This window comes from Pan troglodytes, chromosome 23, assembly GCF_028858775.2.
Source record: "Pan troglodytes isolate AG18354 chromosome 23, NHGRI_mPanTro3-v2.0_pri, whole genome shotgun sequence".
Classification (NCBI taxonomy): domain Eukaryota; kingdom Metazoa; phylum Chordata; class Mammalia; order Primates; family Hominidae; genus Pan; species Pan troglodytes.
The window spans coordinates 51,441,608-51,457,075 of record NC_086016.1 but is presented as its reverse complement, the minus strand read 5'-3'; positions in this window follow the sequence as shown (position 1 = coordinate 51,457,075).

Genomic DNA, 15,468 nt, shown 5'->3' with positions numbered 1-15,468 from the left:
CATCATGCCTTCAAATATTTCTTCTATGTTGTTATTTTCTCTTCTCTTTCTGGGATTCCAATTATGTGTATGTTATTGTAATAATACTTCATTTGATATTGTTCCAGAGTTCTTGAATGCTCTGTTTTGGTTTTATTACTCTTGATTTTAATTTGAATAATTTCTACTGACCTATCTCCAAGTTCACTAATTGTTTCCTGGACTTTTTTGAATTTACCAATTAACCTCTCAAAGGCATCCCTTCTCTCTGGTATGTGTTTTCATTTTTAGATTTACAGTAAATTCTTTCTTACGGTATTTGTGTCTCTGCAAAAATCAAACATTTGCTCATACATGTTTTTCACCTTTTCTGCTAAAGCCTTTAACATACTGATCCTTGTTTATTTACACTTTGTGTCCAATAGTTCTATCTTCCGGATCATCTCAGTTCTGCTGATTTCCTTGTTTTTTGACGGTGTGTATATTTATTCTTCATGGCTTTTCATCTGTCTCACCTTTTTGCTGAAAGGCAGAAGTTTTGTGTAGTATAGAAGAGGACTGAGTGAATGATACATTAGGAGACGGTCTGCCTCTTATTTTGCTAAGTTTTTAGTGTCATGTTTGAGTCCATTTAGTCATGAGTTCAGCTGAGTTGGGGTTCAGCTATGTCATTGCTGTGGTTACCCTAAGTAAACTCAGGTTTTGAATACTTCTAGCATTCCTGTGCATTCAGGGTGAAGGTGGGGGCTGAATTGCTTGTCTCCTAATTGCTCTCTCTTGCAAGGCAAGCAATACAGCCCCCACCCCTCACCCCGAATACACAGGAATGAAAAGCCAACATTGAGGGTGGAACAAGAACTTTTCCTAAAAAAACTGATTTAGACTGTCAGTGAAGGATCATTATTTCCCATTACGGAGGCCAACATTATCTGTCTGCTCGTGAGATCTCAATTTGTGTGTGTCACATAAATTGAGCAACAAACAGACAGCCCATCTCTGTCATTCCTAGGAAGACTGTGGCTTATTAGTGATCCCCAGTGGTAAGCAGATTGCCATTTTGGCTTTGCTACTGACGCCTGGGGTAACATCACTTACTACCGATCATTAAGGGCCATCACCTTTATTGTGCTGTTCTACGGCCCCACCATTGTGACAATTTTAAATAGTCCACTTTTATGGGATCATCTCCTCCCGTCAACCACAGGACAACGTACAGGTCTCAAAAATGCAGCCATCTGTCATCAACCTTCTCATCAGTTCTTCGAGGAAAAGTTCTTGTTCCACCTTCAATGTCGGCTTTTCATGATCCTACCTCTCATCCAGCAATGAGAGATCTCTAATAATCTGTGCCCTGGATGTTTCCTTGTTCTTTTCTTGGGGGATAAAGTATGTTTTATGATCTTCCCCAAGCTATGATGGATCATTGCTTGCAGGTGGCCAGGCTTTTGTAACATGGAGAAACCAGAGGCTAATAATTCTGGAGGGGTCTTGTGCCTTTCCTGCAGTAGCTTCTGTTTCTCTCCCAGAATGCATCATGAAGCAGTCTTTCTCTGGTTTCCACCCTTGACTCCAATCTTTTTTTTTTTTTTTTTTTGAGACGGAGTCTTGCTCTGTTGCCCAGGCTGGAGTGTAGTGGCGTGATCTTGGCTCACTGCAAGCTCTGCCTCCCGGGTTCACGCCATTCTCCTGCCTCAGCCTCCCAAGTAGCTGGGATTACAGGCGCCTGCCCCCACACTGGGCTAATTTTTGTATTTTTAGTAGATATGGGGTTTCACCATGTTGGTCAGGCTGGTCTCAAACTCCTGACCTCGTGATCCGCTCGCCTCGGCCTCCCAAAATGCTGGGGACATAAATTTCAAATAGAGTTTTACATTTAAACTCGTAAGTATTGGTAGTTTTAATCATTTTCTTGTCTTTATTCAATTTTGCTTCTAAAGCTATACTAACTATATAATATTCAAAAGAGAGCTGTTTTTATAAAAAACTTTCCATGTTCTGGAATATTTTAAGTGACAGATTAACTTGTTTTTACCTTAACATAAAAGATAAAATTCAGTCTGAATGCACCGAATTATGGTGATTTTTTTTTCTAGTGGTAGATCTTGAATCAGATTTCTAATATTTCTTATGGGAATGACCTATTCAAGTTTTTCACTTCTTTTATGATATATTTTTTAAACTTAAAAAAATACTTCTAAGAAATGTTCTTTCATTCTAAATACCAAATATGTTGCCACAGTTAGATATATAATTAGCTTATAATTATCTTTATTTTTCCCTTATATGTGTTTCCCATTCTCATTCCTCATTCTCCTCTCCCCATAATTAACTTACAAAGGTTTAACTTCAAAGAATCAAATTTGAAATAAACCATGCTTTCTACTTATTTTGCTTTCAATTTTATTGTTTTCAGCTTTCATGTTTATTAAATTCATTCCTTCTAATGTTTTTGAATTCATTTTGTCATTTTCCTAATGTTTAGCAGAGTACTAAATTCCTTTATCTTTGTTTTCGTTCTAAAATAATGAAGCCACCTTAAATTAATGCATTTTCTTTAATAGAGCTTTTTCCATATGCAATTCATTTGGACACAAAATACTCTCCTTTTCAAAGCTTTCCAGATACTTTATCAATTGTTTCTTTATTAACTCTGTGATCCAAGGATGATTTATAAAGTGAATTTCTGATTTGTCAGACGCTTCAGTCATCTCATTATTATTTCTACTTTTGTTGTTTTGTGATCAGATAACATGACCAGCAAAGTTTCAAGTCTGATTTTTAATTGTTTTAAAAGATTTTATTCGCAGGCAAGCACATAACCAATTTTTGTCGATAGTTTTTGCAAATAGACTTGCTGTTTCTTTTTGAAGGATGTTAAGGTGCAAACGACTTAGCGTGTTAGTGTGAAGCCTGTTCCTGTCTCCTAAATCTATTTGATCAAGGTTAGAGGTTGTTTAATGAGACTTATCTGTGTCTCTATTACTGTCGTTTTCATCATGCACCAGATCAGCAGGACAATAAAGTGGGTACAGGGAAGTCTCCCTGCAATAGGAGTTTTAGAAAGGCCCCTTGCATTTCTCATAGCTCACAAGTGTCCTGTGCTATGTGCCTTACAGCGTGGCTCGTGAGATCCTTATAGAAGCCCATGGCGGGGAACTGCCGCTGTTAGAGGGACGCAGACAAAGAGGTTCATGCAGGGACCCGTTGGTGACTCCCCGGCTTCCAGGGAGACTCTGCTCCTGCTGGAGCTGGTCCACAGCGAGGCCGTGCAGGTCTGGACCCTTCGTTGGTCATCATGGTGCCAACGGCGGAGCTTTGGATGCAGAGTGTGGAGGTCATCACCTCATCATGACACGGACCTTCTAGTATTATGCACTGTCTTGCTCTCTTATAGCTTTTGTTTAGTAAGTTTTGCATATTAAATATGTTCTGTTTATTTCTAATTTACCAGTGTTTTCTTTTTTTCCTCCCTTCCTTCCCTTCCCTCCCTTCCCTCCCTTCTCTCTCTCTCTTTCCTTTCCTTTCTTTCTTTTTTTCCCCTCCCTTCCTTCCTTCCTTCCTTCCTTCCTTCCTTCCTTCCTTCCTTCCTTCCTTCCTTCCTTCCTTCCTTCCTTCCGTGCAATGGCGTGATCTCAGCTCACTGCAACCACCTCCCGAGTTTATGTGATTCTCCTGACAGCCTCCCGAGTAGCTGGGATTACAGGCACCCGCCACCACGCCCGGCTAATTTTTGTATCTTTAGTAGAGACAGTTTCACCATGTTGGCCAGGCTGGTCTCGAACTCCTGACCTCAGGAGATCTGCCTACCTCGGCCTCCCAAATTGCTGGGATTATAGGCCTGAGCCACCGTGCCCAGCCTACCAGCATTTCCATCAGCAAACTTCTTTGATGTGTTCTATTGCTGCTGATACTTTCTCTTTTCATTTTCTAAGCCCGTTCCCTTCCTTTGTTTTCTGCACTTTCTCATAAGCTTGCTTTGCTTCTGTGTCTCCAGTGCTCCATGTAGCTTCTCATCAAAACTGAGAGTCGTGCTCGGTCCCGGGAGAAGACTGTCCATTCGCATTACTGCGATGACTGACATCTTTGATTCTATCGTTTTCTGCATTTGTTACCCTTATTATTCATTTTACTGACTTGTTTTTGCAGGTTTGATCAAATTATTGTCTGTCTACTATAATTTTTCCAATAGTTACATTTTTACTCAAAAACTCAATTGCCATTTCTTCCCTTAGAATTTATGTTCCCTTTCAGGGGATTTTGTTATTGTTTTTTGCTATTGATTGGAAGCACGTTGCTAACTTTCACCCCTCCATTATGTCCTTGTCCCCTCGTCCCTGTGGGGTGGGACATTTACGTGCTTGTGTTTCCCTCCACAACTTTCCTCCCACTAATGAGACCTTTCAGACACTTTTTTACTTCTTTGTCCCTCCTGCCCTCAACCTTCTAGACGTTGCTGAGTTTGTTTAAAATATCTTCTATCTAGATCATTATTATAATTTCCATTTTGGTGAGCAATTGCATTTGTATTTATTTAGCTTACAGATCTACTCACATATAAGAAATAACATAGAAAAAAGGATGTTCACTGCAGCATGATTAGTAAAAGTTAATTACTAGAAACAACCCAAATGTCCACCAATAGGGGACTGATTATATAAATTATGGTGCTTTCAAGCTATTGAATTTCACACAGCTGTAAAACATAGCTAGAAAGCTTTTCATACACTGCTATATAAATGTCTTTGTGTTGAATGTTAAGTAAAAAGAGCAAAGCACAGCATATTGTATGTAATATGTCTCTGTTGTTTTTCATTTGTGAAAAGGGGACACCTGGCTTTATATATGCACGTGACTTTGTGTGTGCTTCGGGAAAGACAGGCGAGAAATGAACTGGATTCTGTGCCTCTGTGGGGAGGAGACAGTGCTTCTTGCCCTTTCTTCAGCATTTTCTTCCGATGAGGTGAGCAGGTGGTCCCTGCTCTGAAACTTGCTTATCTGTGAATGCTGCCTTTTGTGCTGATGTGGGGCTGTGGGGCTGGATTTCCGGTTCCTGGACATGGTCACCGCCTCCCTGCGGGTGGGACTCGTTACCTTATGGGCTCTGACTTCTGCTGCGGACCATGAGAAGGGTGGCAAATGTGTGATTCTTGTGTTTTTTTCCTTTATTGAGACGGGGTCTCACTGTCGCCCAGGCTGGAGTGGAGTGGCACAATCACAGCTCACTGCAGCGTTGGCCTTTCAGGCTCAGGTGATCCTTCTGCTTCAGCCTCCCAAGTAGCTGAAACTACATGCACGCACCACCACGCCCACCTAATTATTGTATTTTTGCTAGAAACCGGGTCTTACTTTGTTGCTCGGCTGGTCTGGAACTCCTGGGCTCCTGGGCTCAAGTGATCCTCCCGCCTCGGCCTCCAAAAGTGCTGGGATTACAGGCCTGAGCCACTGTGCTGGTCCATTTTTCGTTTCTGCCCCCCTTACCTGTGTTTTTTTTTTTTCCCGCATCCCAAAGTGTGCACTCCTCGTTATACCCATATTATTTAGGAATTCCTGGGGGAAAGCATAAGACCCACCCCTCCCCAGCCCCTCAGCATCCAGGGCTGTCCTGAGACCTTCTGTGCCTTGCCCGCTGCAGCTCCAAGTATCAGCTTCTGCTACCGATTCTGTGGCTGCCTCTCTTCCGCCTTCTCCTTGGGGGATCCGGTGGCCACGATGCTTGAGCTCCCTGTCTTCCCTTCCACGTCCATCCTCTTCCACGTCCGTCCTCTTCCACGCCGCTCCTGTGACTCCTGTTTTGTCGGCCTCTGCCTCCAGGTGTGCACAGCCAGGCCCGGCGCGTCCTCACCTTTACACACAGAGTTTTCATTTTGATATGTGTTGACTTTGAAAGTCATTTCCCCTGAGAAGGTTCTTTCCAGGTGCCCCCTCACTGCCCTCAGGAGCCCTGTCTGGTTTTGTTTTCTCTTCCCACTGTGGCTGGTGTGTTTCTTTCATGCCTCTTGTCTGGGATTTCCTCTTGCTCATCGGGTGGGTGGCAGGTCTGTCCCCTGGGGGCCTCCTCCCCTCCCCATCTTCACCCTCAGCCTCAGATGGCACGCGACCTCCCCTCCTGCCCCCTCCCTGGGGCTTCTGGGGGCCAGATGTCAAGACACAGTCCCAGGTCTGGTGTAGGCTGCACCCTTGGGGGCCACAGGGCCCTGGCACCCTCAGCTACCTCCTGGTCTGAGGGCTGCCTTCAGAGTCCCACCTCAGCCCACCTTGCAGGGGTGCCCAGGACCTGAGCCCTCTCTGGACCCGAAGCTCACCAGGCCCAGCAACTCCCTGCTCCCCAGAAGCCAGGGGAGACCCCAGACGGCACAGAGGCCGGTGCTCTCAGCGTGCTCCCGCCCAGCCCCCTCTGCTGAGCCTGGTGTCCTGGTGGACACAGGGCTGAGCACTCCTCTCCCTGCCTTGCCGCTGTGTCACATCATCGTCCCCTGCTATGTGGGGCCCTAGCTGAGTCAGGGAGGGGCCGGCTCTGCCCCAGCCCAGGGGTGCCCGGAGCCAGGGTCCTCGTGGTGCTATGCAGGGAGGGCTGCTCCAGGAGGGACGAAGGGGCCAGTTGGGGTTGTTCCAATTCCCGGTCCCTTCCCTGAGCTAAGAAGGTGCTTGAAACGGTCCCCTTGGCCCTGGCCTCACTGCCGCTCTGCCAGGACGCATTTTATTTCTGACCCGGAGCACAGCCCCAAGTCCCTGAACAAAAATCTTCAGTCGTGCCAAGTTGATCTTTTATTGTTGCTATTAAACATTTATTAAATACTCTGTGCAGAGCCGGAGCCGGGGAGAGTGGTGATGCGGGATGAGCCAGGCCCAGGCAGTGCAGGCTGTGCCCGGGGCTCCTCCTCACAGGGGCTCACAGCAGCCCTGGCCTCACGTCTGCAGGGGTTCGAGTCTGCCGGGGGTGGGCAGAAAGAGGGGCTTCGGGGGCCCCGAGCAGAGGGAGAGGCAAGAGTGGAGGGCGGGAGACGCTGCAGGGTCGGGGTTCTGGCTCGGCGGTGAGGATGGAAGGAGAAACCACAGGGGTCTTGGCATGTGGGGGTGGGGCCGGCCCAGCTGTGGGTGCTCCGGGGAGGCACAGGTGCACCCAGGCACACCGAAGGCTGCTGGGTCAGTGTGGGTGATTTTATTTTTTTAAATAGGCTTTTTATCTTGGAATAATTTTAGATTTACAGAAAGTTTGCAGAGTCCCCACACCCCTCAGGCAGCTTCCCCGATGCTCACGTCTTACCTTTTACCATTGGACAGTCGGCAAACCAGGACAGGGATGTGGGCACCACAGGAGCGGAATTCCAGGCGTTGGGTTTCACAGGCACTTCCACTCATGCTCCATAGAGAGACTTTCAAAAAGAAAGTGAAGTTTAAAACCCCTCGATGTAGGTACAGACCCGCTGGTGCCTGGGAGCCACCACCTGGGAGCGAGAGCCGGACATCACCCCGCCTCCCTCCTGCCTAATCCCCAGAGGGGCTGTGGGTCCTGCCACCCCTGCTGCCTCATTCTGACCCTCCTGTGCCTCCTGCCGCCCCTGCTGCCTCATTCTGACCCTCCTGTGCCTCCTGCCACCCCTGCTGCCTCATTCTGACCCTCCTGTGCCTCCTGCCCCTGAGGCCTCGTGGCCTTGTCCATCTTCCTGGCCTCTGCATCCGCTAAGCCTGTGACCTCCCAAAACCCACTCCCAGTGGCACCAGGCTGCTCTGCAAAAGCTGCCCATGCCTTGCCAACTCCACCACGGTGGCTCCTTCATTAGGAATGAAGTCCATCAGCTCCAAGGGTCACTCTTTATTGGGTGCCGTCTGTATACCTGGCAGTATCCCCAGGACTGTGCTCTGTATTTCACACAGCCCCTGTGGCAGAGCCAGGGGCTCTGCATCCTCTTATCAAGTCCCAGAGTGGTCACACAACTTGCCAGGTCACGTGGTAACAAGAGGGTCCAGCTCAGAGCCTGGGCTCCCTCTTTCTGATCCTGCCCCTTTCTCAGCCCCCACTTCCCTTTCCACTGGTGCTGAGCCCTCCTCTGGACTGACAGGTCCCGATTCCTCCATCAGAGGCAGCCAGGTCCTCCCCCACCTCACCTGGGGTTGTCCAGCACCATCAACGCCTCACAGCCTCAGCTGGGCGTCACCTCCTCCAGGAAGCCTTCCCTAGGCCCATCTATTGGGGCCCAACTCCATCTGTGCCTGAGACTCAGAGAAGCTGCTGCAGCCCTGGGGCGGGACACAGGATGCAGGGGTGGCCACGGGCCCACGACGGGCCCACGACGGGCCCACGGGCATGCGAATGCAGACCCGGCCTCCTCAGCTCCTGCAGGTGGGCCCTGGGATCCCTTGAGTCCACTGCCCGTGTCCACCCCAGGCCAGACCCAGGGTGGGACCCCGGCGGCAGAGGCGGCAGCAGCCACCAGGGGGCACTGTTGGCCAGCGCTGGCTGAGCTGGCAGCTTCGGAGTGGCTGGACCAGCTCCATGGGGTTCATTTGCTGAGAGCGGCTGCAGCCCCTGGCCGAGGGGGGCAGAGGGGCCAAGGAGTGAGGAGCTTCCAGAATCGCACTGGGCTGGGGCTCTCTGGGCTGCAAACGGTGTCAGGGGGCTGGCTGGCCGGCAGGCTCACCCGGATTCTCAGGCCCTCCCCAGGTCCTGCTGTCCTCTGCAAACAGGGCCTGGAGGCACCTCCCGGGCTCCTGCAGTGGGGACCTGGGTGCCGAGGGCCCTGCTGTCCGAGGGGCAGAAGACATGAGAGCTGGACACCAGGCCTTGCTGCAACGGCTCAGCAAGCCCAGGATGGGCAGCTGCGTGATGAGGTCCCCTGCCCTGCCCTGCCCTGTGCTGCTTTTTTTTTTTTTTTTTGAGACGGAGTCTTGGTCTTTCGCCCAGGCCGGACTGCAGTGGCGCTATTTCGGCTCACTGCAAGCTCCGCCTCCCGGGTTCACACCATTCTCCTGCCTCAGCCTCCTGAGTAGCTGAGATTACACCTGTGCTGGTTTTATGGAACCGGTCTTCTTGGGGTCCCTTGGGAGCTGCGTGCAGAGGTGAGACTGGGCTGCACTGCCTGGGCCTCGGGTCATTCTGCAGCCACGGCCGAGGGAGGTTGCTCGGGGTGGGCACTGTGCTGTCTGTGCCCGGGATGGGCTCACTGTTTCCACTCGGGTAGCAATGTTCCCCTCCACCGCTGATGGCCTGGAGCAATGTCCCCTCCACCACTGAGGGCCTGTGATGGGGGTGGGGGTTCTGCTTTTCCTTCTGTACTAAGCAGAATTTTCTGGTTTCCCTACAATGAATCTGCACAGTGTGGTGATTGGGTTGAAGTGCTGCCTGTGGCCGGGAGGCAGGGCGGGGCTCTGGGGTCCCCTCTCCTAGCTCTGCCCCTCCAGCTTGTGCTTTGCTGGGAGCTCCACCCCGCTGGGCCTCGTTTCCCCCAACACAGTCCACTTTTCCTTGGGCATCTTGGCTTCATGCTGTCTCGCACAGCCCTTCTTCCACCCAAGCCGCATCTCCCACAGCCCCTAGTTGGTGTTGTCTCCGTCCCTCCAGGTCCTAACCCCTGCCCCCGAGATGGGTGGATTGGCAGAGCCCAGCGTCCCTCCACCCTCCTGTGGCATGGCCAGGTTGGGGTCTCTCCCTGTCCCTGTCCAGGCCTGCACTCCCTCAGCCCACTTCACCTAGGGCTGCAACAGTGATGCTCAGGCCCATCTTCGGCCCCTGTCCTGTCCACACAGCACAGTGACCTCTGTACCACACCCTGCGTACCCCAGGGTGCACCGCATCCCCGCCCTCCACAGACAGCCGTCCGCAGCCTAGCACAAAGCCGTGGGAGGACACTCGCCGTGGCAGCGTTGACCCTTCTTGGGGCCAGCCTGGGCCTGGCGGGCAGGAGGACACATGGGCTGCAGGGAGAGGCCATTGCCTCTCCCTTGGGTGTCTGGGACCGTGTGTGCCTGTGTGCACCTGTGTGCTTGCCTGTGTGCGTGCCTGTGTGCGTGTCTGTGTGCGTGACTGTGTGCGTGACTGTGTGCGTGCCTGTATGCGTGACTGTGTGCACCTGTGTGTGTGCCTGTGCACATTCTCCTCTCCTTCCTGGTGGATTCCAGGCCTCATGAAGCTTCATCCATGCCTCTGCCCTGGGCCCCTCTTCCCATCTCCTCCCTCTCTGCCCCAGGTCCTGGCACACAACTGAGGTCTCTGCAGCAGACCCTGGAGCAGGGGAACAGTTGCTCCCCACGTTGCCCCATGTACTGGAGAGCCTGAGGTCAGGGCTGAGCCCTCCCCTTCCTCACTGCCGCCTCCCGGCACCGCCACCCACGCTTACCCCACCTCCCATGGACCCTGTCTCCTGCCCACTTCAGTCCAGCAGCTTCTTCCGCTGCATTTTTCAGTGAAGCCGTCGCATCTGGCCTGGCTAGACCCTCAGACTTCCATTTCTCCCAAAGGTGGAGGTAATTAATTGCTTGTTCCACCCAGCCTGACTCTTCCCTAATTGCCTGGAGGAGTGATGAGCTTCCCGGGGGACTTCTGTGCCTCTGGGAGGCCCTCCCCAGGGTCGGTGGCTCAGTCATCTCATTCCCTTCATGTCCATTCCCGCCGTGGACAGACAGCACCTAACGAGGCCACCACCCTGCAGCCCCCAGGCCCGGCAAACCCCGCCTGCCCATTTCCACCATCCTCCAGGAGAGAGCAAATGGCCTCCAATCTACAGATAGTCACTCTTCATTCACTGCGTTTCCCTCCAGAAATAGACCTCTCAGATGTGCGGGGATCACGAATCCCAGCCCGTTCTGCCTTCCAAGCTGGGCTTCCTTTCCTGGGGTTTTAGAATTATGTGTTTCGCATGAGCTGGTCTGTGGCAGCTTTTACCTCTGTCTGTGGGGGCAAAGTGCTCCCTGCTTCACGGTCCTTACAGGAAACACGCGTGGGTCTCCCGTGTGCTGGACAGTAAACACACGTGGGTCTTCCCTGTGCCGGACGGTAAACACGCGGGGGTTTCCTGTGTGCCTGACGGTAAAGATGCATGGGCCTCCTGTGTGCCGGATGGTAAACAGGCCCCGTGTGGGTCTCCCGTGTGCCGGACAGTAAACACACGTGGGTCTTCCCTGTGCCGGACGGTAAACACGCGTGGGTCTCCTCTGTGCCGGACGGTAAACACGCGTGGCACGTGTTTACCCCCACGCCCCACGCGTGGCCCCACGCCCATGGCCATGGCGTCCCGATACAAACCCAAGAGAGGGGTGAGCTCCAGAGACGCGTGGGTCTCCCTGTGCCCGAGAGTAAACACGCGTGGGTCTCCCTGTGCCGGACAGTAAACACGCGTGGGTCTCCCCTGTGCCGGACAGTAAACACGCGTGGGTCTCCCTGTGCCGGACAGTAAACACGCGTGGGTCTCCCTGTGCCGGACAGTAAACACGCGTGGGTCTCCCCTGTGCTGGACAGTAAACACACATGGGTCTCCCTGTGCCGGACAGTAAACACGCGTGGGTCTCCCCTGTGCCGGACAGTAAACACGCATGGGTCTCACTGTGCCGGACAGTAAACACGCGTGGGTCTCCCCTGTGCTGGACAGTAAACACGCGTGGGTCTCCCCTGTGCCCGACAGTAAACACACGTGGGTCTCCCCTGTGCCGGACAGTAAACACGCGTGGGTCTCCCTGTGCCGGACAGTAAACACGTGTGGGTCTCCTGTGTGCCTGACAGTAAACACGCGTGGGTCTCCCGTGTGCCGGATGGTAAACACGCATGGGTCTCCTGTGTGCTGGACAGATGCTTCCAGGCTTCCTGGTTTTATTCTCAAAACAACAACCTCCGGAGAAAGACATTATCTTCACTTTGCAGGTGATAAACAGGAGCCCAGGGAAGGCAGATGGTTTCCCAGGAAAGAGGAAGACGAAAGACCCAGCCCACGGTCTCTGAATCTGAGGCCTTGGAGCTGGCCGCTCCTCCCAGCTGACGGACTTCTGAAGACCCTGGAGGGTGTTTGTGCGCTTCCAGCCAAAGCGCCGGGAGGCCCAGCTCAGCGCTCGCCATGAGGACGAGCCTGCAGACTCCAGCCCCAAACCTCCCCTTGCCCTTGCAGTGCTGCAGCCTGGGGCAGCCGTGACGACAGGGCGCTTTCTGGGCCTCAGCACCTGCCACCTCCTGGGCAGGGGTTGTCTCCCCACAGTGGGGCAGAGGCCGCCCTCTGCAAGGTACACCTGGCCCAGGGGTTGTCTCCCCACAGTGGGGCAGAGGCCGCCCTCTGCAAGGTACACCTGGCCCAGGGGTTGTCTCCCCACAGTGGGGCAGAGGCCGCCCTCTGCAAGGTACACCTGGCCCAGGGGTTGTCTCCCCACAGTGGGGCAGAGGCCGCCCTCTGCAAGGTACACCTGGCCCAGGGGTTGTCTCCCCACAGTGGGGCAGAGGCCGCCCTCTGCAAGATACACCTGGCCCAGAGGTTCTCGGAGCCCTGCTACTCGCTGCTAAGGCAAAGCTGCAGGCGCCGCCCCCTCCTCCAGAGGTGACCCCGCACTGGTGTCCTGAGCTGAAGTCTTTCCCACCTCCGGGCCTTGCCGCTGGGGTCTCTGTCTGCAACGCCTGCTGGCCCCGCCACTGGGAGAATTCATGTTTATTTTGCCCACACCCACGCGTCCCTTGTATGATGTGGGCTCTCATGGAAGCCCGTGGAGATGCTGGGGGCCCAGTGTGAGCCTCGAGGGCCTTTTCACTTCCCCAGCGACGCCTGCCTGGCCTGTTCCTTTCCATGGACATTAGGCAGCCCCACGGGGAGGACCTGTTGGCTGACCTGGTCAGGCCGGGCCGTGTGCAGCATGGCTGGTGAGGACGGTGGAGGAGGCTCCTGGAGTCATGCCATCCGGGGAGACCCTGCCATGGCCCCCTCATGGAACAGTGTCCTGGACCCACAGGCACAATTGGGGGAGTTTCCTGAGAAGTGGGAGAGTTTGGAAGCACATGTGTGAACAGAAGCAGCTTCAGGAAGAGCCTGCCTGTGGCCTCGCCGAGGGGATCTGCGCTCTCTTTGCATACCTGGGCAGGTCTGAGCCTGGGTGGGCGTTTGGGTACCTGGCTGGCCACATCACACCTGAACTGGGGGTTCGAGGGTATCACACACAGGGCTCTGGGCCCCTCCCTGCCTCAATCAGAGCTACCCCACCTCTTTCACACCCCAGGATTGTCACAGGGACTTTGAGGAGACGGTCCCAAGGTGAAGAAGGAGAAACCAGGGTTCAGTCAATGCATCCCACGGGTCAGGCGGAACTAGGGGGTGCAGGCGAGCCCCACAGTGGGCAAAGCAAGACCGCAGGCCTGGGCCCTCCCTCCCGGCCCACGCTGCCTGCCCTGCCCTCCCCAGCCCCCTCAGTCATCTGGGAGTCACCCCTCGGGCTGTAGGTGGGGGGACGGGACGGCCTTCTGGGGTTTCTGTGGCCACGGTGGGCACCAACCATTGCCCTCTTCTGTGAGGTCACCGCCACCGTGATATTCAGGGAGGGGTTTTTCCGAATCTTTCCCTCTTCCGTGGGCTCTGCACAAGCCTTGTGTGATCGCCTCCACGTGGGCTCCTCTGGTGCAGGTTCTCACAACAAGATACAAAGAAACTCCTGTTTTGGGAAGAGGCGTCTTCCTGTGTGGGTTTATCAGTGTGATGCAGTCAGGTCACTGCCCTATTGACAACATACACACACGGTTAGCACACACACAGCATACGTCCACACACAGCACACACACAGTACACATGCACACACGCAGCACACACACGCACACACAGCATACGTCCACACAGACAGCACACACACATGCACACATGCACACACGCAGCACACACGCACACACACAGATAGCACACACACAGCACATACACAGCTAACACACACAATGAGCACCCACATCCACACATAGAACACCTGACACACACACACACACACACACTCATGCACACAGGGGTATTTTGTTTCTGTTTTGGTGGACGCAGGGGCTTTCCTGGAAGAAACCGTCTGCTCCATCACTTGCCCGCTGTGGTTCCCAGCCTACTCCGGTCACAAGGCTTGGCTCCTTCCAGCCCTTCTCTCGGGGGCTGTGTGACCTCAGCAGAGCCCTCTGCCCCCTCCAGCGGCTTGCGGGTGTGCACGGCGCCCACAGACGGATGGCGTGGCCTTTGGCTTAGAGGAGCCACAAAGTGTGGTGCCCTCCTGCCGCCTCCCACGTTTCCTCTTTGAGAAAATCCTGAAGGTTGGAGGAGGTGCGTGGAAAGCTGGGGTTGGCCTTCACTCCGGATGCTCTTTGCCTTGCCTGGGTAGGAATGAGACTTCATTTCATCCAGTGGTGAGCTCAGAAGCCCCGCCTTGCCCCCTCTGGGACTCTTTGATGTTGCAGTAAATGGCCACACAGCCGTGTGCTTCAGATGAAAGTGCCATGCTGGAGGGGAGTCAATGGCCCGTGGTGCTTCCCGCACCCGGGAGAGCCTCCTTCAACTGACAGGCACCTCACTTCAAACACCTCTCAATCGTGGGGTGGGTCCCACAGCCAGATGACAAATCCTACTGGCATCTCATTGGACAATTAATTTGTCTCAGAAGAAACTTCTGCATCCCACTCCGCCCGGGGTCAGGGGTGTTCCGGAAGGGTCTGCCTGCCTGAAGGGCCATGAGGCCTTAGGGGCTGGGCATCCCCGCTGCACCTGCCTCCTCCCCTCCTCCGTCAGAGCTGCCCGCTCCACTCCTGTGCTGCCCTGTAAGGTGCTGCAGAAATCCCTTCTCGAAATTCCTCTGTCCCTGGAGGAAGCTGGGCCTTCAGTCATTATCAGTCCACAGCTCATGTGCTGGGAAGGAACACGTGGACAATGGTAGATGGGCGTGGTGTTTGCGGCAGGATGTGGGTGGTGTCTGGGGAGGGGAGGGCAGGGGAGGGAGTGCCCCAGGCCAGGGTCTGGAGTTGATGGCTGTGCTGTGCTGATGCTCCACGCCCATGGCCATGGCATCCCGATACAAACCCAAGAGAGGGGTGAGCTCCAGAAGGCACCCTGTGGGGACTGGCCGGGCCGAACTCCAGAGGCCACCTCCTGGGCAGAGGGTCATGAGCGTCCTTAGCGTTTCCTTCCTTTCAGCCACGCATTTTTCTGTTGGAAATTGTGATGGAGAACCAGAGCTTGGAGCTCGGAGCAGGCTCCCGGCTCAGACAGCACCAGGCGGCCTGGCAGCCTCATTCCCTCATCTTGCTCTACACAGACCTGGGAAGTTCTAGGATGGGACCCTGCTTCTCCCAAGGATGCCAACTCAAGGGTGCCCCTGAGAAGCTGTGCTGGGCACCCTGCTTGGCCCTGGTCAGGAGGAGCTCCACCCTGAACCCTGTACTTTAGATCCCTCAGGGCTGAGCTGTCCTGACTTCACCGCCCAGGCCCAGAGAGGCCTCCCTCTACCTCCTGCAGAGGCCTCGGAATGCCCTGGAGGCCTGCGTGAGGAGCTGTGGGCGGTGGAGAAGCT